Raw genomic sequence first — 22,096 nt, forward strand, 5'->3', positions numbered from 1 at the left:
TCAGCAGATAGAAATATGATGAATAGAGCTGACATGATTCCTTATTCTACATGTCAGAGGCACTTCTGTTCTATATCATATATTTCTATCTGAACAGTGAACAGGTTAACTGGCCCATTTGGAATTTAACCCAGGATTATCTAGCTTGGTGTAACATCAGTAATAGATACTAATAAACCCAGGATTAGGTAGTTTGGTATAACATCAGTACTAGTTCACTGTGTAGTGGGTCTGTTCTGTACTGGTATAGTATATACTGTAGTAGAGTATAGTACTAGTTCACTGTGTAGTGGGTCTGTTCTGTACTGGGGTAGTATAGTATATAGTAGAGTATAGTACTAGTTCACTGTGGAGTGGGTCTGTTCTGTACTGGGGTAGTAAAGTATATAGTAGAGTATAGTACTAGTTCACTGTGGAGTGGGTCTGTTCTGTACTGGTGTAGTATAGTATATAGTAGAGTATAGTACTAGTTCACTGTGTAGTGGGTCTGTTCTGTACTGGGGTAGTATAGTATATAGTAGAGTATAGTACTAGTTCACTGTGCAGTGGGTCTGTTCTGTACTGGGGTAGTAAAGTATATAGTAGAGTATAGTACTAGTTCACTGTGTAGTGGGTCTGTTCTGTACTGGGGTAGTATAGTATATAGTAGAGTATAGTACTAGTTCACTGTGCAGTGGGTCTGTTCTGTACTGGGGTAGTAAAGTATATAGTAGAGTATAGTACTAGTTCACTGTGCAGTGGGTCTGTTCTGTACTGGGGTAGTATAGTATTTAGTAGAGTATAGTACTAGTTCACTGTGTAGTGGGTCTGTTCTGTACTGGTGTAGTATAGTATATAGTAGAGTATAGTACTAGTTCACTGTGCAGTGGGTCTGTTCTGTACTGGGGTAGTATAGTATATAGTAGAGTATAGTACTAGTTCACTGTGCAGTGGGTCTGTTCTGTACTGGTGTAGTATAGTATATAGTAGAGTATAGTACTAGTTCACTGTGTAGTGGGTCTGTTCTGTACTGGGGTAGTATAGTATATAGTAGAGTATAGTACTAGTTCACTGTGCAGTGGGTCTGTTCTGTACTGGGGTAGTATAGTATATAGTAGAGTATAGTACTAGTTCACTGTGCAGTGGGTCTGTTCTGTACTGGTGTAGTATAGTATATAGTAGAGTATAGTACTAGTTCACTGTGTAGTGGGTCTGTTCTGTACTGGGGTAGTATAGTATATAGTAGAGTATAGTACTAGTTCACTGTGCAGTGGGTCTGTTCTGTACTGGTGTAGTATAGTATATAGTAGAGTATAGTACTAGTTCACTGTGGAGTGGGTCTGTTCTGTACTGGTGTAGTATAGTATATAGTAGAGTATAGTACTAGTTCACTGTGTAGTGGGTCTGTTCTGTACTGGTGTAGTATAGTATATAGTAGAGTATAGTACTAGTTCACTGTGTAGTGGGTCTGTATACTAATCTGTGTACTACTAGGACACCCCCCTGGGTGTCAATCATGGCAATAGCAAAACATACGCCGTAACAATTACAAGCTGTTGTTTTTATTTCAAAGATATGACAAAAATAAACAGTGGTTATAGAGTTTAGAGATGAGGGAAAATGTCGTAATACAAGACATAAATAAGACGATGTTGACAGAAGACAACTGTCTAACTGGGAACAATGACTTACTTTCAAACTAGTCTCTCTCCCCTGGTAAAATAAGTGTTAAACTAGTCTCTCTCCCCTGGTAAAATAAGTGTTAAACTGGTCTCTCTCTCTCCTGGTAAAATAAGTGTTAAACTGGTCTCTCTCTCTCCTGGTAAAATAAGTGTTAAACTGGTCTCTCTCCCCTGGTAAAATAAGTGTTAAACTGGTCTCTCTCTCCCTGGTAAAATAAGTGTTAAACTGGTCTCTCTCTCCCTGGTAAAATAAGTGTTAAACTGGTCTCTCTCTCCCTGGTAAAATAAGTGTTAAACTGGTCTCTCTCTCCCTGGTAAAATAAGTGTTAAACTGGTCTCTCTCTCCCCTGGTAAAATAAGTGTTAAACTGGTCTCTCTCTCCCCTGGTAAAATAAATGTTAAACTAGTCTCTCTCTCTCTCCTGGTATAATAAGTGTTAAACTGGTCTCTCTCTCTCCTGGTAAAATAAGTGTTAAACTAGTCTCTCTCTCTCCCTGGTATAATAAGTGTTAAACTGGTCTCTCTCTCCTGGTAAAATAAGTGTTAAACTGGTCTCTCTCTCCCTGGTAAAATAAGTGTTAAACTGGTCTCTCTCTCCTGGTAAAATAAGTGTTAAACTAGTCTCTCTCTCCTGGTAAAATAAATGTTAAACTAGTCTCTCTCTCTCCTGGTAAAATAAATGTTAAACTGGTCTCTCTCTCCCCTGGTAAAATAAATGTTAAACTGGTCTCTCTCTCTCCTGGTAAAATAAATGTTAAACTGGTCTCTCTCTCTCCTGGTAAAATAAATGGTAAACTAGTCTCTCTCTCTCCTGGTAAAATAAATGGTAAACTGGTCTCTCTCTCTCTGGTAAAATAAATGTTAAACTAGTCTCTCTCTCTCCTGGTAAAATAAATGTTAAACTAGTCTCTCTCTCCCCTGGTAAAATAAATGTTAAACTGGTCTCTCTCTCTCCTGGTAAAATAAATGTTAAACTGGTCTCTCTCTCCTCTGGTAAAATAAATGGTGAACTAGTCTCTCTCTCTCCTGGTAAAATAAATGGTAAACTAGTCTCTCTCTCTCCTGGTAAAATAAATGGTAAACTAGTCTCTCTCTCTCTGGTAAAATAAATGGTAAACTAGTCTCTCTCTCTCTCCTGGTAAAATAAGTGTTAAACTAGTCTCTCTCCCTGGTAAGTTCCTGGTGGTGGTCAGTGTTCTGTCAGTGTTCTGTCTGTCTGTCTGTCTGTCTGTCTGTCTGTCTGTCTGTCTGTCTGTCTGTCTGTCTGTCTGTCTGTCTGTCTGTCTGTCTGTCTGTCTGTCTGTCCGTCTGTCTGTCTCTGTCAGTCTGTCTCAGTTCCCAGGTGATGTCAGTAATCAGTCTGTGTCCTCTCTGTCTGTGTCAGTTCCCAGTTGGCGTCAGTAGGTTATACTCTGCCAGCAGTACAAAGCTGTTCTCCCTGATTCTCCTGATTCTCACCAGATCAGTACAGTCCTGAATGTGGATCAACCCCCCATGGTTGCTGTTGCGGTCGTAGTCACGTTCGCGGTCATTGAGGGTCACCCCGGTGCGTTTGTTACAGTACTGACTATACAGGTATCTGAAGCCTATAGCTAGAATCATTCCCAGCCCGGATGCACAGCCCAGAAGAATACCCAGCTCCCAGGCATTCTGGCTGGCCACGATGTCTGGGATCTTCCCATCTCCTGGAGCTCCAGGTCGGGTCTTGGTGTTGGGGTTGGTGTTGGGGTGGGGACCTATTGAGCGGTTTTGGGAGATTGAACCTCCCTTTACGCTGGGGACTTGACGTGGGGTGGGCTTGGGAGGAGCCAGGGGAGTTGGAGGGGTGAGGGGTTCGGTGTGAGAGCGACGGGGGCGGGGGAGGGTTTATGGTGGGGTGAGGGAGAAGGAGCGGTAAGGGGGGCCACAAGATTGGATGTCTCCGTCAGCTTTAAGGGGAACATGGTGCCAGGGTCTCGCTCTGGGTTGCTCTGGGTAAAGTTAGGGTTAGGGGGGTCCTGCTCTGGGTTGCTCTGGGTAAAGTTAGGGTTAGGGGGGTCCTGCTCTGGGTTGCTCTGGGTAAAGTTAGGGTTAGGGGGGTCCTGCTCTGGGTTGCTCTGGGTAGAGATTGGGGCAGGAGAAGGTACTGGTTGGGGGTATGTAGAAGGTAGAAGTAGATGGGTAGAAGTGAAGGTAGGGGTGGATGCGGGGACAGTGAAGGAGTTTGGGTTTGGGGGTTTGGTTGAGTCTGCTGAGTTAACTGCTGAAATGTCCATGTCTCTATTACGGGACTGGGACTTGGAATGAGAGGAGGGAGTTGGTGTCTGGGTGGGGGTGGAGGTGGGAGTGAGTTCCTGGGTGGAGGTGGGTGTGAGTTCCTGGGTGGGGGTGGAGGTGGGAGTGAGTTCCTTGGTGGAGGTGGAGATTGGAGTGAGTTCCTGGGTGGAGGTTGGAGTGAGTTCCTGGGTGGAGGTGGGAGTGAGTTCCTTGGTGGAGGTGGAGATTGGAGTGAGTTCATGGGTGGAGGTGGGAGTGAGTTCCTGAGTGGAGGTGGGAGTGAGTTCCTGGGTGGAGATGGGAGTGAGTTCCTGGGTAGAGGTGGGAGTGAGTTCCTGGGTGGAGGTGGGAGTGAGTTCCTGGGTGGAGGTGGGAGTGAGTTCCTTGGTGGAGGTGGAGATTGGAGTGAGTTCCTGGGTGGAGGTGGGAGTGAGTTCCTGGGTGGAGGTGGAGGTTGGAGTGAGTTCCTGGTTGGAGGTTGGAGTGAGTTCCTGGGTGGAGGTGGGAGTGAGTTTCTGGGTGGAGGTGGAGGTTGGAGTGAGTTCCTGGGTGGAGGTTGGAGTGAGTTCCTGGGTGGAGGTGGGAGTGAGTTCCTTGGTGGAGGTGGAGATTGGAGTGAGTTCATGGGTGGAGGTGGGAGTGAGTTCCTGAGTGGAGGTGGGAGTGAGTTCCTGGGTGGAGATGGGAGTGAGTTCCTGGGTAGAGGTGGGAGTGAGTTCCTGGGTGGAGGTGGGAGTGAGTTCCTGGGTGGAGGTGGGAGTGAGTTCCTTGGTGGAGGTGGAGATTGGAGTGAGTTCCTGGGTGGAGGTGGGAGTGAGTTCCTGGGTGGAGGTGGAGGTTGGAGTGAGTTCCTGGTTGGAGGTTGGAGTGAGTTCCTGGGTGGAGGTGGGAGTGAGTTCCTGGGTGGAGGTGGAGGTTGGAGTGAGTTCCTGGGTGGAGGTTGGAGTGAGTTCCTGGGTGGAGGTGGGAGTGAGTTCCTGGGTGGAGGTTGGAGTGAGTTCCTGGGTGGAGGTTGGAGTGAGTTCCTGGGTGGAGGTGGGAGTGAGTTCCTGGGTGGAGGTGGGAGTGAGTTCCTGGGTAGAGGTGGGAGTGAGTTCCTGGGTGGAGGTTGGAGTGAGTTCATGGGTGGAGGTGGGAGTGAGTTCCTGGGTGGAGGTGGGAGTGAGTTCCTGGGTGGAGATGGGAGTGAGTTCCTGGGTAGAGGTGGGAGTGAGTTCCTGGGTGGAGGTGGGAGTGAGTTCCTGGGTGGAGGTGGGAGTGAGTTCCTGGGTGGAGGTGGTGATTGGAGTGAGTTCCTGGGTGGAGGTTGGAGTGAGTTCCTGGGTGGAGGTGGGAGTGAGTTCCTGGGTGGAGGTTGGAGTGAGTTCCTGGGTGGAGGTTGGAGTGGGTTCCTGGGTGGAGGTGGGAGTGAGTTCCTGGGTGGAGGTGGAGGTTGGAGTGAGTTCCTGGGTGGAGGTGGGAGTGAGTTCTTGGGTGGAGGTTGGAGTGAGTTCCTGGGTGGAGGTGGGAGTGAGTTCCTGGGTGGAGGTGGGAGTGAGTTCCTGGGTAGAGGTGGGAGTGGGTTCCTGGGTAGAGGTGGGAGTGAGTTCCTGGGTGGAGGTGGAGATTGGGAGTGAGTTCCTGGATGGAGGTTGGAGTGAGTTCCTGGGTGGAGGTGGGAGTGAGTTCCTGGGTGGAGGTGGAGGTTGGAGTGGGTTCCTGGGTGGAGGTGGGAGTGAGTTCCTGGGTGGAGGTGGAGGTTGGAGTGAGTTCCTGGGTGGAGGTGGGAGTGAGTTCCTGGGTGGAGGTTGGAGTGAGTTCCTGGGTGGAGGTGGGAGTGAGTTCCTGGGTGGAGGTTGGAGTGAGTTCCTGGGTGGAGGTGGGAGTGAGTTCCTGGGTGGAGGTGGAGGTTGGAGTGAGTTCCTGGGTGGAGGTGGGAGTGAGTTCCTGGGTGGAGGTGGGAGTGAGTTCCTGGGTGGAGGTGGGAGTGAGTTCCTGGGTGGAGGTGGAGATTGGAGTGAGTTCCTGGGTGGAGGTGGAGGTTGGAGTGAGTTCCTGGGTGGAGGTGGGAGTGAGTTCCTGGGTGGAGGTGGAAGTTGGAGTGAGTTCCTGGGTGGAGGTTGGAGTGAGTTCCTGGGTGGAGGTGGGAGTGAGTTCCTGGGTGGAGGTGGAGGTTGGAGTGAGTTCCTGGGTGGAGGTGGAGGTTGGAGTGAGTTCCTGGGTGGAGGTGGGAGTGAGTTCCTGGGTGGAGGTGGAGGTTGGAGTGAGTTCCTGGGTGGAGGTTGAGTGAGTTCCTGGGTGGAGGTGGGAGTGAGTTCCTGGGTGGAGGTGGAGGTTGGTAGTGAGTTCCTGGGTGGAGGTTGGAGTGAGTTCCTGGGTGGAGGTGGGAGTGAGTTCCTGGGTGGAGGTGGTGGTTGGAGTGAGTTCCTGGGTGGAGGTGGGAGTGAGTTCCTGGGTGGAGGTGGGAGTCAGTTCCTGGGTGGAGGTGGGAGTGAGTTCCTGGGTGGAGGTTGGAGTGAGTTCCTGGGTGGAGGTGGGAGTGAGTTCCTGGTTGGAGGTGGGAGTGAGTTCCTGGGTGGAGGTGAGAGTGAGTTCCTGGGTGGAGGTTGGAGTGAGTTCCTGGGTGGAGGTCGAGGTGGGAGTGAGTTCCTGGGTGGGGGTGGAGGTGGGAGTGAGTTCCTGGGTGGGGGTGGAGGTTGGAGTGAGTTCCTGGGTGGAGGTGGGAGTGAGTTCCTGGGTCGGGGTCGAGGTGGAGGTTGGAGTGAGTTCCTGAGTGGAGGTGGGAGTGAGTTCCTGGGTGGGGGTGGAGGTTGGAGTGAGTTCCTGGGTGGAGGTGGGAGTGAGTTCCTGGGTGGAGGTGGGAGTGAGTTCCCGGGTGGAGGTGGGAGTGAGTTCCTGGGTGGGGGTCGAGGTGGAGGTTGAGTGAGTTCCTGGGTGGAGGTGGGAGTGGTTGGCTGAGAAGAGGATGAAGTGAGAGTGGCCACAGGGTTGGGTGTTTGTGTCAGGGTTAGGGAGCCTTGGTGCTTGGGTCTGTGGCTGGGGTTGGAGGAGTCTTGTTCTGGTTCTGTACTGGTTAGAGGCTGGGTCATAGGTTCTGTACCGGTTAGAGGCTGAGTCATAGGTTCTGTACCGGTTAGAGGATGGGCCATAGGTTCTGTACCGGTTAGAGGCTGGGTCATAGGTTCTGTACCGGTTAGGGGATGGGCCATAGGTTCTGTACCGGTTAGAGGATGGGCCATAGGTTCTGTACCGGTTAGAGGCTGGGTCATAGGTTCTGTACCGGTTAGAAGGTGGGTCATAGGTTCTGTACCGGTTAGAGGCTGGGTCATAGGTTCTGTACCCGCTTAGAGGCTGGGCCATAGGTTCTGTACCGGTTAGAGGCTGGGTCATAGGTTCTGTACCGGTTAGAAGGTGGGTCATAGGTTCTGTACCGGTTAGAGGCTGGGTCATAGGTTCTGTACCGGTTAGGGATGAGTCAGAGGTTCTGTACCGGTTAGAAGCTGGGTCATAGGTTCCGTTGTCAGGGCCGGAGCCAGAGGTTCTGTACTGGGCTGAGAGTTGGTTAGAGGCTGGGTCAGAGGATCAGTACTGGGCTGAGAGTTGGTTAGAGGCTGGGTCAGAGGATCAGTACTGGGCTGAGAGTTGGTTAGAGGCTGGGTCAGAGGTTCTGTACTGGGCTGAGGGTTGGTTAGAGGCTGGGTCAGAGTTTCAGTACTGGGCTGAGGGTTGGTTAGAGGCTGGGTCAGAGTTTCAGTACTGGGCTGAGGGTTGGTTAGAGGCTGGGTCAGAGGTTCTGTACTGGGCTGAGGATTGGTTAGAGGCTGGGTCAGAGGTTCCGTACTGGGCTGAGGGTTGGTTAGAGGCTGGGTCAGAGGTTCAGTGCTGGGCTGAGGGTTGGTTAAAGGCTGGGTCAGAGGTTCTGTACTGGGCTGAGGGTTGGTTAGAGGCTGGGTCAGAGGTTCTGTACTGGGCTGAAGGTTGGTTATAGGCTGGGTCAGAGGTTCTGTACTGGGCTGAGGGTTGGTTAGAGGCTGGGTCAGAGGCTCTGGTTTAGGTAGGTACTGGGTCTGGGGGCTGGTCAGAGACTCTGGGTTAGGTAGGTACTGGGTCTGGGGGCTGGATGTCAGGCCCAGGGTCGTTTCTGGAAGCTTCAGCCATGTACCTTCCATCCCTCCAATTGTCATCTCTTTATCTGTCATCCCCTCCTCTGTCATCCCTCCAACCTGCATCTCTTCATCCTTCCTCCCTCTATCCGTCTCGTCACCCAGTGACAGGGAGAGAGGTTCAGGGCTGGGGGACAGGTCAGGGTTATGGTTGTGGCAGCAGAGTTGGTGAGTGTGGTGACCTCTTCCTGTAGTTCTAAGAGGGAGCTTCCTCTATCCACCACAGTGGCATTCCCCAGCCCGGGAAACCACCACTACTATCATGCAGCACTGCAGACTCGATCCGTGCCCAGTACACAAAATATGACTGGACCACCGTGATGCTGAGCGAAAGACAGAGGAGAGAGAGAGAGAGAGAGGAAGAGAGAGAGAGAGAGAGAGAGAGAGAGAGAGAGAGAGAGAGAGAGAGAGAGAGAGAGAGAGAGAGAGAGAGAGAGAGAGAGAGAGAGAGAGAGAGAGAGAGAGAGAGAGAGAGAGAGAGAGAGAGAGAGAGAGAGAGAGAGAGAGAGAGAGAGAGAGAGAGAGAGATTTAAAATACAGTTAGAGACCTTCCCTTCCTCTCTCCTCCTCCCTCATCCTCCTCCCCATCCTCTCCCCTCCTCCCCTCCTCACCCCTCCTCCTCTCCCCTTCCTCCTCCTCTCCCTCCTCCTCATCCTCCTCCCCATCCTCTCCCCTCCTCCCTCTCCTCCCCCTCCTCCTCTTCATCCTCTACTTACTAGAAACGTATGTCTCCTAGAGCTGTATCTAGGGACCTCCTCTCTCCTCCTCCCCTCCCTCATCCTCTTCCTCCTCTACTCACTAGAAACGTATATCTCCTAGAGCTGTATCTAGGGACCTCCTCTCTCCTCCTCCCCCCTCCTCTCCTCCCCTTCTCCTCATCCTCCTCCTCTTCCTCCTCTACTCACTAGAAACGTATATCTCCTAGAGCTGTATCTAGGGACCTCCTCTCTCCTCCTCCCCCTCTCCTCCCCCTCCTCCCTCCTCCCTCATCCTCCTCTACTCACTAGAAACGTATATCTCCTAGAGCTGTATCTAGGGACCTCCTCTCTCCTCCCTCCTCCTCCTCCTCCCCCCTCCTCCTCTTCCTCCTCTACTCACTAGAAACGTATATCTCCTAGAGCTGTATCTAGGGACCTCCTCTCTCTCCCCCCTCCTCCCTCCCCTCCTCCTCCTCCTCCTCCTCTCCTCATCCTCCTCCTCTTCCTCCTCTACTCACTAGAAAACGTATATCTCCTAGAGCTGTATCTAGGGACCTCCTCTCTCCTCCTCCCCTCCTCTCCTCCCCCTCCTCCTCCTCCTCCTCCTCTACTCACTAGAAACGTATATCTCCTAGAGCTGTATCTAGGGACCTCCTCTCTCCTCCTCCCCCCTCCCTCCTCCTCCTCCCCCTCCTCCTCTTCCTCCTCTACTCACTAGAAACGTATATCTCCTAGAGCTGTATCTAGGGACCTCCTCTCTCCTCCTCCCCCTCCTCTCCTCCTCCCCCTCCTCTCCTCATCCTCCTCCTCCTTCCTCCTCTACTCACTAGAAACGTATATCTCCTAGAGCTGTATCTAGGGACCTCCTCTCTCCTCCTCCCCTCCTCTCCTCTCCTCCTCCCCTCCTCTCCTCATCCTCCTCCACTTCCTCCTCTACTCACTAGAAACGTATATCTCCTAGAGCTGTATCTAGGGACCTCCCTCCTCCTCCTCCTCCCCCCTCCTCCTCATCCTCCTCCTCTTCCTCCTCTACTCACTAGAAACGTATATCTCCTAGAGCTGTATCTAGGGACCTCCTCTCTCCTCCTCCCCCTCCTCTCCTCCCCCTCCTCCTCTCCCTCCTCTACTCACTAGAAACGTATATCTCCTAGAGCTGTATCTAGGGACCTCCTCTCTCCTCCTCCCCCTCCTCCCCCCCCCCCTCCTCCTCTTCCTCCTCTACTCACTAGAAACGTATATCTCCTAGAGCTGTATCTAGGGACCTCCTCTCTCCTCCTCCCCCTCCTCTCCTGCTCCCCCTCCTCTCCTCCCCCCTCCTCCTCATCCTCCTCTACTCACTAGAAACGTATATCTCCTAGAGCTGTATCTAGGGACCTCCTCTCTCCTCCTCCCCCTCCTCTCCTCCCCCCTCCTCCTCATCCTCCTCTACTCACTAGAAACGTATATCTCCTAGAGCTGTATCTAGGGACCTCCTCTCTCCCCCTCCTCCCCTCCTCCTCTCCTCCTCCCCCTCCTCTCCTCATCCTCCTCCTCTTCCTCCTCTACTCACTAGAAACGTATATCTCCTAGAGCTGTATCTAGGGACCTCCTCTCTCCTCCTCCCCCTCCTCTCCTCCCCCCTCCTCCTCATCCTCCTCTACTCACTAGAAACGTATATCTCCTAGAGCTGTATCTAGGGACCTCCTCTCTCCTCCTCCCCCTCCTCTCTCCTCTCCTCCTCCTCCCTCTCCTCATCCTCCTCCTCTTCCTCCTCTACTCACTAGAAACGTATATCTCCTAGAGCTGTATCTAGGGACCTCCTCTCTCCTCCTCCCCTCCTCTCCTCCCCCCCTCCTCCTCATCCTCCTCCTCTTCCTCCTCTACTCACTAGAAACGTATATCTCCTAGAGCTGTATCTAGGACCTCCTCTCTCCTCCTCCCCCCTCCTCTCCTCCCCCCCTCCTCCTCATCCTCCTCCTCTTCCTCCTCTACTCACTAGAAACGTATATCTCCTAGAGCTGTATCTAGGGACCTCCTCCTCATCCTCCTCCTCTTCCTCCTCTACTCACTAGAAACGTATATCTCCTAGAGCTGTATCTAGGGACCTCCTCTCTCCTCCTCCCCTCCTCCTCATCCTCCTCCTCATCCTCCTCCTCTTCCTCCTCTACTCACTAGAAACGTATATCTCCTAGAGCTGTATCTAGGGACCTCCTCTCTCCTCCTCCTCCCCCTCCTCTCCTCCTCCTCCTCCACATCCTCCTCCTCCTCATCCTCCTCCTCTTCCTCCTCTACTCACTAGAAACGTATATCTCCTAGAGCTGTATCTAGGGACCTCCTCTCTCCTCCTCCCCCTCCTCTCCTCCCCCTCCTCCTCATCCTCCTCCTCATCCTCCTCTACTCACTAGAAACGTATATCTCCTAGAGCTGTATCTAGGGACCTCCTCCTCATCCTCCTCCTCTTCCTCCTCTACTCACTAGAAACGTATATCTCCTAGAGCTGTATCTAGGGACCTCCTCTCTCCTCCTCCCCCTCCTCTCCTCCCCTCCCCTCCTCCTCATCCTCCTCCTCATCCTCCTCTACTCACTAGAAACGTATATCTCCTAGAGCTGTATCTAGGGACCTCCTCTCTCCTGCTCCCCCTCCTCTTCTCCCCTCCTCCCCCTCCTCCTCATCCTCCTCCTCTTCCTCCTCTACTCACTAGAAACGTATATCTCCTAGAGCTGTATCTAGGGACCTCCTCTCCTCCTCCCCTCCTCCTCATCCTCATCCTCCTCTTCCTCCTCTACTCACTAGAAACGTATATCTCCTAGAGCTGTATCTAGGGACCTCCTCTCTCCTCCTCCCCCTCCTCCTCATCCTCCTCCTCTTCCTCCTCTACTCACTAGAAACGTATATCTCCTAGAGCTGTATCTAGGGACCTCCTCTCTCCTCCTCCCCTCCTCCTCATCCTCCTCCTCTTCCTCCTCTACTCACTAGAAACGTATATCTCCTAGAGCTGTATCTAGGGACCTCCTCTCCTCTCCTCCCTCCTCCCTCCTCCCCCTCCTCTCCTCTCCTCCCCTCCTCTCCTCCCCCTCCTCCTCATCCTCCTCCTCTTCCTCCTCTACTCACTAGAAACGTATATCTCCTAGAGCTGTATCTAGGGACCTCCTCTCTCCTCCTCCCCTCCTCTCCTCCCCCTCCTCCTCATCCTCCTCCTCTTCCTCCTCTACTCACTAGAAACGTATATCTCCTAGAGCTGTATCTAGGACCTCCTCCTCTCTCCTCCCCCTCCCTCCTCTCCTCCCCCCTCCTCCTCATCCTCCTCCTCTTCCTCCTCTACTCACTAGAAGCGTATATCTCCTAGAGCTGTATCTAGGGACCTCCTCTCTCCTCCTCCCCTCCTCTCCTCCCCTCCTCCTCATCCTCCTCCTCTTCCTCCTCTACTCACTAGAAACGTATATCTCCTAGAGCTGTATCTAGGGACCTCCTCTCTCCTCCTCCCCTCCTCCTCCTCCTCATCCTCCTCCTCTTCCTCCTCTACTCACTAGAAACGTATATCTCCTAGAGCTGTATCTAGGGACCTCCTCTCTCCTCCCCCTCCTCCTCATCCTCCTCCTCTTCCTCCCTCTACTCACTAGAAACGTATATCTCCTAGAGCTGTATCTAGGGACCTCCTCTCTCCTCCTCCTCCCCTCCTCTCCTCCCCCTCCTCCTCATCCTCCTCCTCATCCTCCTCCTCCTCTTCCTCCTCTCTACTCACTAGAAACGTATATCTCCTAGAGCTGTATCTAGGGACCTCCTCTCTCCTCCCCCTCCTCCCTCATCCTCCTCCCCCTCCTCCTCATCCTCCTCCTCTTCCTCCTCTACTCACTAGAAACGTATATCTCCTAGAGCTGTATCTAGGGACCTCCTCTCTCCTCCTCCCCCTCCCTCCTCCTCCCCTCCTCCTCATCCTCCTCCTCATCCTCCTCCTCTTCCTCCTCTACTCACTAGAAACGTATATCTCCTAGAGCTGTATCTAGGGACCTCCTCTCTCCTCCCCCTCCTCCTCATCCTCCTCCTCCTCCTCTCCTCCTCCCCCTCCTCCCTCCCCTCCTCCTCATCCTCCTCCTCTCCTCCTCCTCCTCCCTCCTCCCTCCCCTCCTCCTCCTCCTCCTCCTCCTCCTCCTCCTCCTCCTCATCCTCCTCCTCCCCCCTCTCCCTCCTCCCCTCTCTCCTCCCCTCCCCTCTCCTCCTCCTCCTCCTCCTCCCCTCCTCTCCTCCCCCTCCTCCTCCTCCTCCTCCTCCTCCTCCTCTTCCTCCTCTACTCACTAGAAACGTATATCTCCTAGAGATGTATCTGGGGCCCTCCAGACAAATGACAGATTTCTCTTCAGCTGTTTGTCAGAGTGCGTGAGGGAGTCGTTGTCGCCGAGGCAACGCTGGGTGTGTGTTCCGGGAGGGGTTACAGTCCATGTGCCCGCCACCCTGCCCCCCCGTCCCCGACGCCCGGCGTTGCCTAGCGACCGAGCCTGTAGAAGGAACCCCATGAAGTCTCGGGTACTCCGTACCGTCACTATGGAAACAGGGACAGGGTAGTGTCACAGTACATGACTATTAATAAAAGGTATTCACTACTATACGCACCTATCAACACAACATGCACATAACATGGTCCCATTGGATCCTGACTGACTTAGAACGACTGTACACTATACAGCTGAGATGGTTTACAGTCATAACACACTATACAGCTGAGATGGTTTACAGTCATAACACACTATACAGCTGAGATGGTTTACAGTCATAACACACTATACAGCTGAGATGGTTTACAGTCATAACACACTATACAGCTGAGATGGTTTACAGTCATAACACACTATACAGCTGAGATGGTTTACAGTCATAACACACTATACAGCTGAGATGGTTTACAGTCATAACACTCTATACAGCTGAGATGGTTTACAGTCATAACACACTATACAGCTGAGATGGTTTACAGTCATAACACACTATACAGCTGAGATGGTTTACAGTCATAACACACTATACAGCTGAGATGGTTTACAGTCATAACACACTATACAGCTGAGATGGTTTACAGTCATAACACACTATACAGCTGAGATGGTTTACAGTCATAACACACTATACAGCTGAGATGGTTTACAGTCATAACACACTATACAGCTGAGATGGTTTACAGTCATAACACACTATACAGCTGAGATGGTTTACAGTCATAACACACTATACAGCTGAGATGGTTTACAGTCATAACACACTATACAGCTCCTACAGCGAGATGGTTTACAGTCATAACACACTATACAGCTGAGATGGTTTACAGTCATAACACACTATACAGCTGAGATGGTTTACAGTCATAACACTCTATACAGCTGAGATGGTTTACAGTCATAACACACTATACAGCTGAGATGGTTTACAGTCATAACACACTATACAGCTGAGATGGTTTACAGTCATAACACACTATACAGCTGAGATGGTTTACAGTCATAACACACTATACAGCTGAGATGGTTTACAGTCATAACACACTATACAGCTGAGACGGTTTACAGTCATAACACACTATACTGTCTATACAGCTGAGATGGTTTACAGTCATAACACTCTATACAGCTGAGATGGTTTACAGTCATAACACACTATACAGCTGAGATGGTTTACAGTCATAACACACTATACAGCTGAGATGGTTTACAGTCATAACACACTATACAGCTGAGATGGTTTACAGTCATAACACACTATACAGCTGAGATGGTTTACAGTCATAACACACTATACAGCTGAGATGGTTTACAGTCATAACACACTATACAGCTGAGATGGTTTACAGTCATAACACACTATACAGCTGAGATGGTTTACAGTCATAACACACTATACAGCTGAGATGGTTTACAGTCATAACACACTATACAGCTGAGATGGTTTACAGTCATAACACACTATACAGCTGAGATGGTTTACAGTCATAACACACTATACAGCTGAGATGGTTTACAGTCATAACACACTATACAGCTGAGATGGTTTACAGTCATAACACACTATACAGCTGAGATGGTTTACAGTCATAACACACTATACAGCTGAGATGGTTTACAGTCATAACACACTATACAGCTGAGATGGTTTACAGTCATAACACACTATACAGCTGAGATGGTTTACAGTCATAACACACTATACAGCTGAGATGGTTTACAGTCATAACACACTATACAGCTGAGATGGTTTACAGTCATAACACACTATACAGCTGAGATGGTTTACAGTCATAACACACTATACAGCTGAGATGGTTTACAGTCATAACACACTATACAGCTGAGATGGTTTACAGTCATAACACACTATACAGCTGAGATGGTTTACAGTCATAACACACTATACAGCTGAGATGGTTTACAGTCATAACACTCTATACAGCTGAGATGGTTTACAGTCATAACACACTATACAGCTGAGATGGTTTACAGTCATAACACACTATACAGCTGAGATGGTTTACAGTCATAACACACTATACAGCTGAGATGGTTTACAGTCATAACACACTATACAGCTGAGATGGTTTACAGTCATAACACACTATACAGCTGAGATGGTTTACAGTCATAACACACTATACAGCTGAGATGGTTTACAGTCATAACACACTATACAGCTGAGATGGTTTACAGTCATAACACACTATACAGCTGAGATGGTTTACAGTCATAACACACTATACAGCTGAGATGGTTTACAGTCATAACAGTCTATACTGTATATACAGTTGAAGTCATAACACTCTATACTGTATATACAGTTGAAGTCACAACACTCTATACAGCTGAGATGGTTTACAGTCATAACACACTATACAGCTGAGATGGTTTACAGTCATAACACTCTATACTGTATATACAGTTGAAGTCATAACAGTCTATACTGTATATACAGTTGAAGTCATAACAGTCTATACTGTATATACAGTTGAAGTCAGAAGTTCACATACACCTTCGCCAAATACATTTAAACTCAGTTTTTCCTGACATTTAATCCTAGTAAACATTGGTGTATAACGCCAACCTAGCAAGGTTGAGAGTTTGAATCTCATCACAGACAACTTGAGCATTTTAGCTAATTAGCAACATTTCAAATACTTACTACTTTTTAGCTACTTTGCATGTTAGATAACCCTTCACCTAACCATAACCCTTTTAACTAACCCCTTCGCCTAACCATAACCCTTTTAACTAACCCCTTCACCTAACCATAACCCTTTAAACTAACCCCTTCACCTAACCCTAACCCTTTAAACTAACCCCTTCACCTAACCCTTTAAACTAACCCCTTCACCTAACCATAACCCTTTTAACTAACCCCTTCACCTAACCATAACACTTTAAACTAACCCCTTCACCTAACCTTAACCCTTTTAACTAACCCTTCACCTAACCATAACCCCATTTTAACTAACCCTCCACCTAACCATAACCCTTTTAACTAACCCCTTCACCTAACCATAACCTAACCCTTTAAACTAACCCCTTCACCTAACCATAACCTTAACCCTTTAAACTAACCCCTTCACCTAACCATAACCTTAACCCTTTTAACTAACCCCTTCACCTAACCATAACACTTTAAACTAACCCCTTCACCTAACCTTAACCCTTTAACTAACCCTTCACCTAACCATAACCTTAACCTTTTAACTAACCCCTTCACCTAACCTAACCTAACCCTTTTAACTAACCTCTTCACCTAACCATAACCATAACCCTTTAAACTAACCCTTCACCTAACCATAACCCTTTTAACTAACCCCTTCACCTAACCATAACCCTTTAAACTAACCCTTCACCTAACCATAACCAACCCTTTAAACTAACCCCTTCACCTAACCATAACCTTAACCATTTTAACTAACCCTTCACCTAAACATAACCTTAACCCTTTTAACTAACCCCTTCACCTAACCATAACCCCATTTTAACTAACCCCTTCACCTAACCATAACCTTAACCCTTTTAACTAACCTTCACCTAACCATAAAACCCTTAACTAACCCCTTCACCTAACCATAACCTTAACCCTTTTAAACTAACCCCTTCACCTAACCATAACCCTTAAACTAACCCCTTGACTCCCAAACCTTAACCCTTTTAACTAACCCCTTCACGTAACCATAACCCTTTAAACTAACCCCTTCACCTAACCATAACCTTAACCATTTTAACTAACCCCTTCACCTAACCATAACCTTAACCCTTTTAACTAACCCCTTCACCTAACCATAACCTTAACCCTTTTAACTAACCCCTTCACCTAACCATAACCTTAACCCTTTTAACTAACCCCTTCACCTAACCATAACCTTAACCCTTTTAACTAACCCCTTCACCTAACCATAACCTTAACCCTTTAAACTAACCCCTTCACCTAACCATAACCTTAACCCTTTTAACTAACCCCTTCACCTAACCATAACCATAACCCTTTTAACTAACCCCTTCACCTAACCATAACCCTTTAAACTAACCCCTTCACCTAACCATAACCCCATTTAAACTAACCCCTTCACCTAACCATAACCCATTTTAAAACCCCTTAACCTAACCATAACCATAACCCTTTAACTAACCCCTTCACCTAACCATAACCCCCTTTAAACTAACCCCTTCACCTAACCATAACCTTAACCCTTTAAACTAACCATAACCTTAACCCTTTAACTAACCCCTTCACCTAACCTTAACCCTTTTAACTAACCCCTTCACCTAACCATAACCCTTTAAACTAACCCCTTCACCTAACCTTAACCCTTTAAACTAACCCCTTCACCTAACTATAACCTTAACCATTTTAACTAACCCCTTCACCTAAACATAACCTAACCATTTTAACTAACCCTTCACCTAACCATAACCATAACCCTTTTAACTAACCCCTTCACCTAACCATAACCTTAACCCTTTTAACTAACCCCTTCACCTAACCATAACCTTAACCCTTTAATCTAACTCCTAAACATAATCCTAATGCCTAGCTAGCGTTAGCCACCAAGCTGGAATTCATAATATTTCATACATTTTGGAAAATTCGTAACATATCATACGAAATGGCCGATGTAAATCCACAAATTAATACAGTTGAAAGTCGGAAGTTAACGTACACCTTAGCCAAATACATTTAAAATCACGTTTCACAATTCCTGACATTTAATCATTTAGTTAAAATTCCCTGTCTGAGGTCAGTTAGGATCACCACTTTATTTTAAGAATGGGAAACATCAGAATAATAGTAGAATGATTTATTTCAGCTTTTATTTCTTTCATCACATTCCCAGTGGGTCAGAAGTTTACATACACTCAATTAGTATTTGGTAGCTTTGTCTTTAAATTGTATATCTTGGGTCAAATGTTTCAGGTAGCCTTCCACAAGCTTCCCACAATAAATTGGGTGAATTTTGGCCCATTCCTCCTGACAGAGCTGGTGTAACTGAGTCAGGTTTGTAGGCCTCCTTGCTACACACACGCTTTTCAGTTCTGCTCACACATTTTCTATTGGATTGAGGTCAGGGCTTTGTGATGACCACTCCAATACCTTGACTTTGTTGTCCTTAAGCCATTTTGCCACAACTTTGGAAGTATGCTTGGGGTCATTGTCCATTTGGAAGACCCATTTGTGACCAAGCTTTAACTTCCTGACTGATGTCTTGAGCTGTTACTTCAATATATCCACCTAATTTTCTTCCCTCATGATACCATCTATTTTGTGAAGTGCACCAGTCCCTCCTGCAGCAAAAACACCCCACAACATGATGCTGCCACCCCGTGCTTCACGGTTGGGATGGTGTTCTTCAGCTTGCAAGCCTCCCCTTTTTCCTCCAAACATGACGATGGTCGTTATGCCAAACAGTTATATTTTTGTTTCATTAGACCAGAGGACATTTCTCCACAAAGTACGATCTTTGTCCCCATGTACAGTTGCAAACCGTAGTCTGGCTTTTTATGGCGGTTTTGGAGCAGTGGCTTTTCCTTGCTGAGCGGCCTTTCAGGTTATGTCGATATAGGACTCGTTTTATTGTGGATATAGATACTTTTGTACCTGTTTCCTCCAGCATCTTCACAAGGTCCTTTGCTGTTGTTCTGGGATTGATTTTCACTTTTCGCACCAAGGTACGTTAATCTCTAGGAGACAAACGCGACTCCTTCCTGAGCGGTATGACAGCTGCGTGGTCCCATGGTGTTTATACTTGCGTACTATTGTTTGTACAGATGAACGTGGTACCTTCAGGCGTTTGGAAATTGCTCCCAAGGATGAACCAGACTCGTGGAGGTCTACAATTTTGGCTGATTACTTTTATGTCAAGCAAAGAGGCACCGAGTTTTAAGTCAGGCCTTGAAAAGCATCCACAGGTACACCTCCAATTGACTCAAATTATGTCAATTAGCCTATCAGAAGCTTCTAAAGCCATGACATCATTTTCTAGAATTTTCCAAGCTGTTTAAAGGCACAGTCAACTTAGTGTATGTAAACTTCTGACCCACTGGAATTGTGATTCAGTGAATTATACAAAAGTATGTGGACACCCCTTCAAATCAAGCATACAGCCATGCAATCTCCATAGACAAACATTGTTTAGTAGAATGGCCCGTACTGAAGAGCTCAGTGACTTTCAACGTGGCACCGTCATACACCGTCCAACAAGTCAAATGTCGGTCAGCCCAGAAGTGGAACCGCCGAGTGCTGAAGCGCGTAAAAATCGTCTGTCCTCAGTTGCAACACTCACTACCGAGTTCCATACTGCCTCTGGAAGCAACGTCAGCACAGGAACTGTTAGTCGGGAGCTTCATAAATTGGGATTCCATGGCAGAGCAGCCGCACATTGCCAAAGATCACCATGCACAATGCCACGCGTTGGCTGGAGTGGTGTAAAGCTCGCCGCCATTGGACTCTGGAGCAGTGGAAATGTGTTCTCTGGAGGATGAATCACGCTTCACCATCTGGCAGTCCCATGGATGAATCTGGGTTTGTCAGATGCCAGGAGAACGCTCTCTGCCCGAATGTATAGTGTCAACTGTAAAGGTTGGTGGAGGACTAATGGTCTGTGGCTGTTTTTCATGGTTCAGGCCCCTTTGTTCTAGTGATGGGAAATCTTAACACTACAGCATACAATGACATTCTAGACTATTCTGTGCTCTCAACATAGTGGCAACGGTTTGGGGAAGGCCCTTTCCTGTTTCAGCATGACAATGCCCCTGTGCACAAAGCGATGTTCATACAGAAATGTTTTGTCGAGATCGGTGTGGAAGAACTTGACTGGCCTGCAGAGAGCCCTGACCTCAACCCCACCGAACACCTTCGGGATAAATTGGAATGCTGAATGTCAGCCTAATCGCCCAACATCAGTGCCCGTCCTCACTAATGCTCTTATGGCTGAATGGAAGCAAGTCCCCACAGCAATGTTCCAACATCTAGTGGAAAGCCTTCCCAGAAGAGTGGAGGCTGTTACAGCAGCAATGTTCCAACATTTAGTGAAAAGCCTTCCTAAAGCCTTTCCCATCTAGAAGAGTGGAGGCTGTTATAGCAGCAATGTTCCTACATCTAGTGGAAAGCCTTCCCAGAAGAGTGGAGGCTGTTACAGCAGCAATGTTCCTACATGTAGTGGAAAGCCTTCCCAGAAGAATGGAGGCTGTTATAGCAGCAAAGGGGGAACAACTCCATATTAATGCCCATGATTTTGGAATGAGATGTTCAACGAGCAGGTGTCCACATACTGTTGGTCATATAGTGTATCTCTAACTTACTAAACTCTTTCTGTCTATTTCTGTGGAACTCTGAAACTGTGTTCAAACATAGAAGAATAGCAGTGTGCTAGTTCCCTACCTGTCCCCATGTGCACTATTTAGTTCCCTACCTGTCCCCATGTACACTATTTAGTTCCCTACCTGTCCCCATGTACACTATTTAGTTCCCTACCTGTCACCATGTACACTATTTAGTTCCCTACCTGTCCCCATGTACCTATTTAGTACACACTATTTAGTTCCTACCTGTCACCATGTACACTATTTAGTTCCCTACCTGTCCCCATGTATGTACACTATTTAGTTCCCTACCTGTCCCCATGTACACTATTTAGTTCCCTCCCACTGTGTACCTGTTCCCCACTGTGTACACTATTTAGTTCCCTACCTGTCACCATGTACACTATTTAGTTCCCTACCTGTCCCCATGTACACTATTTAGTTCCCTACCTGTCCCCATGTACACTATTTAGTTCCCTCCTGTCCAAATACCTATTTAGTCCCCATGTATGTACACTATTTAGTTCCCTACCTGTCACCGTGTACACTATTTAGTACCTGTCCCTACACTATTTAGTTCTCCCTGTCCCCATGTACACTATTAGTTCACTGTGTACACTATTTAGTTCCCTACCTGTCACACATTTAGTTCCCTACACTATTTTAGTTCCCTACCTGTCCCCATGTACACTATTTAGTTCCTACCTGTCCCCATGTACACTATTTTAGTTCCCTACCTGTCCAAATTTAGTTCCCTACATGTACTATTTAGTTCCCTACCTGTCCCCATGTACAGTATTTAGTTCCCTATTCCCCATGTAGTTTTAGTTCCCTACCTGTCACCATGTACACTATTTAGTTCCTACCTACCTGTTCCCTACCTGTCACCATGTACACTATTTAGTTCCCTACCTGTCACCCATGTTCCCTACACTGTGTACACTATTTTAGTTCCCTACCTGTCGCCACCTGTTCCCCATGTACACTATTTAGTTCCCTACCTGTCACCATGTACATGTTCCCTACCTGTCACCATGTACACTATTTAGTTCCCTACCTGTCACCATGTACACTATTTAGTTTCCTACCTGTCACCCATGTTCCCTACCTGTCCCCATGTACACTATTTAGTTCCCTACCTGTCCCCATGTACACTGTTCCCCATGTACTGTGTACACTATTTAGTTCCTACCTGTCCCCATGTACACTATTTAGTTCCCTACCTGTCACCGTACACCATTTAGTTCCCTACCTGTCCCCATGTACACTATTTAGTTCCCTACCTGTCCCCATGTACACTATTTAGTTCCTACCTGTCACCCATATTTAGTACAGTATTTAGTTCCCTACCTGTCACCATGTACACTATTTAGTTCCCCCCATGTACACTGTCCCCACCATGTACACTGTTTAGTTCCTACCTGTCACTGTGTACATGTACCTGTCACCATGTACACTTTTAGTTCCTACCTGTCACCATGTACACTATTTAGTTCCTACCTGTCACCATGTACACTATTTAGTTCCTACCTGTCACTATTTTAGTTCCCCCTG

General features: G+C 48.2%; 1 protein-coding gene and 1 long non-coding RNA gene across 4 annotated transcripts in view; one reads left to right on the forward strand and one right to left on the reverse strand.

Moving 5' to 3' along the window:
- Window positions 1-22,096, forward strand: part of LOC118392612 (SH3 domain-containing protein 19-like) — a 153,954-nt gene that overhangs the window by 85,892 nt on the left and 45,966 nt on the right. Inside the window, exon 13 of one of the 2 annotated variants that reach the window (XR_008062054.1) lies at window positions 18,790-18,885. The exons of the other annotated variant lie outside the window; for it this stretch is intronic. The gene's annotated coding sequence lies outside the window, so the exon portion shown is untranslated. Of the gene's footprint in view, window positions 1-18,789; window positions 18,886-22,096 lie in introns of those variants that run through there. 2 annotated transcript variants of the gene reach the window in all.
- On the reverse strand, window positions 16,111-17,742 carry LOC127906611 (uncharacterized). Of its 2 annotated transcripts, none has more exons than XR_008062055.1 (4): window positions 17,686-17,742; window positions 16,944-17,209; window positions 16,294-16,390; window positions 16,111-16,154 (listed from the first exon to the last, which is right to left on the reverse strand). It is a non-coding gene; the product is annotated as an uncharacterized LOC127906611 (long non-coding RNA). The 2 variants fall into 2 exon arrangements; XR_008062056.1 differs by having other exon boundaries at window positions 16,944-17,133; window positions 17,686-17,740.

The sequence above is a fragment of the Oncorhynchus keta genome, chromosome 13, assembly GCF_023373465.1.
Source record: "Oncorhynchus keta strain PuntledgeMale-10-30-2019 chromosome 13, Oket_V2, whole genome shotgun sequence".
Lineage (NCBI taxonomy): Eukaryota > Metazoa > Chordata > Actinopteri > Salmoniformes > Salmonidae > Oncorhynchus > Oncorhynchus keta.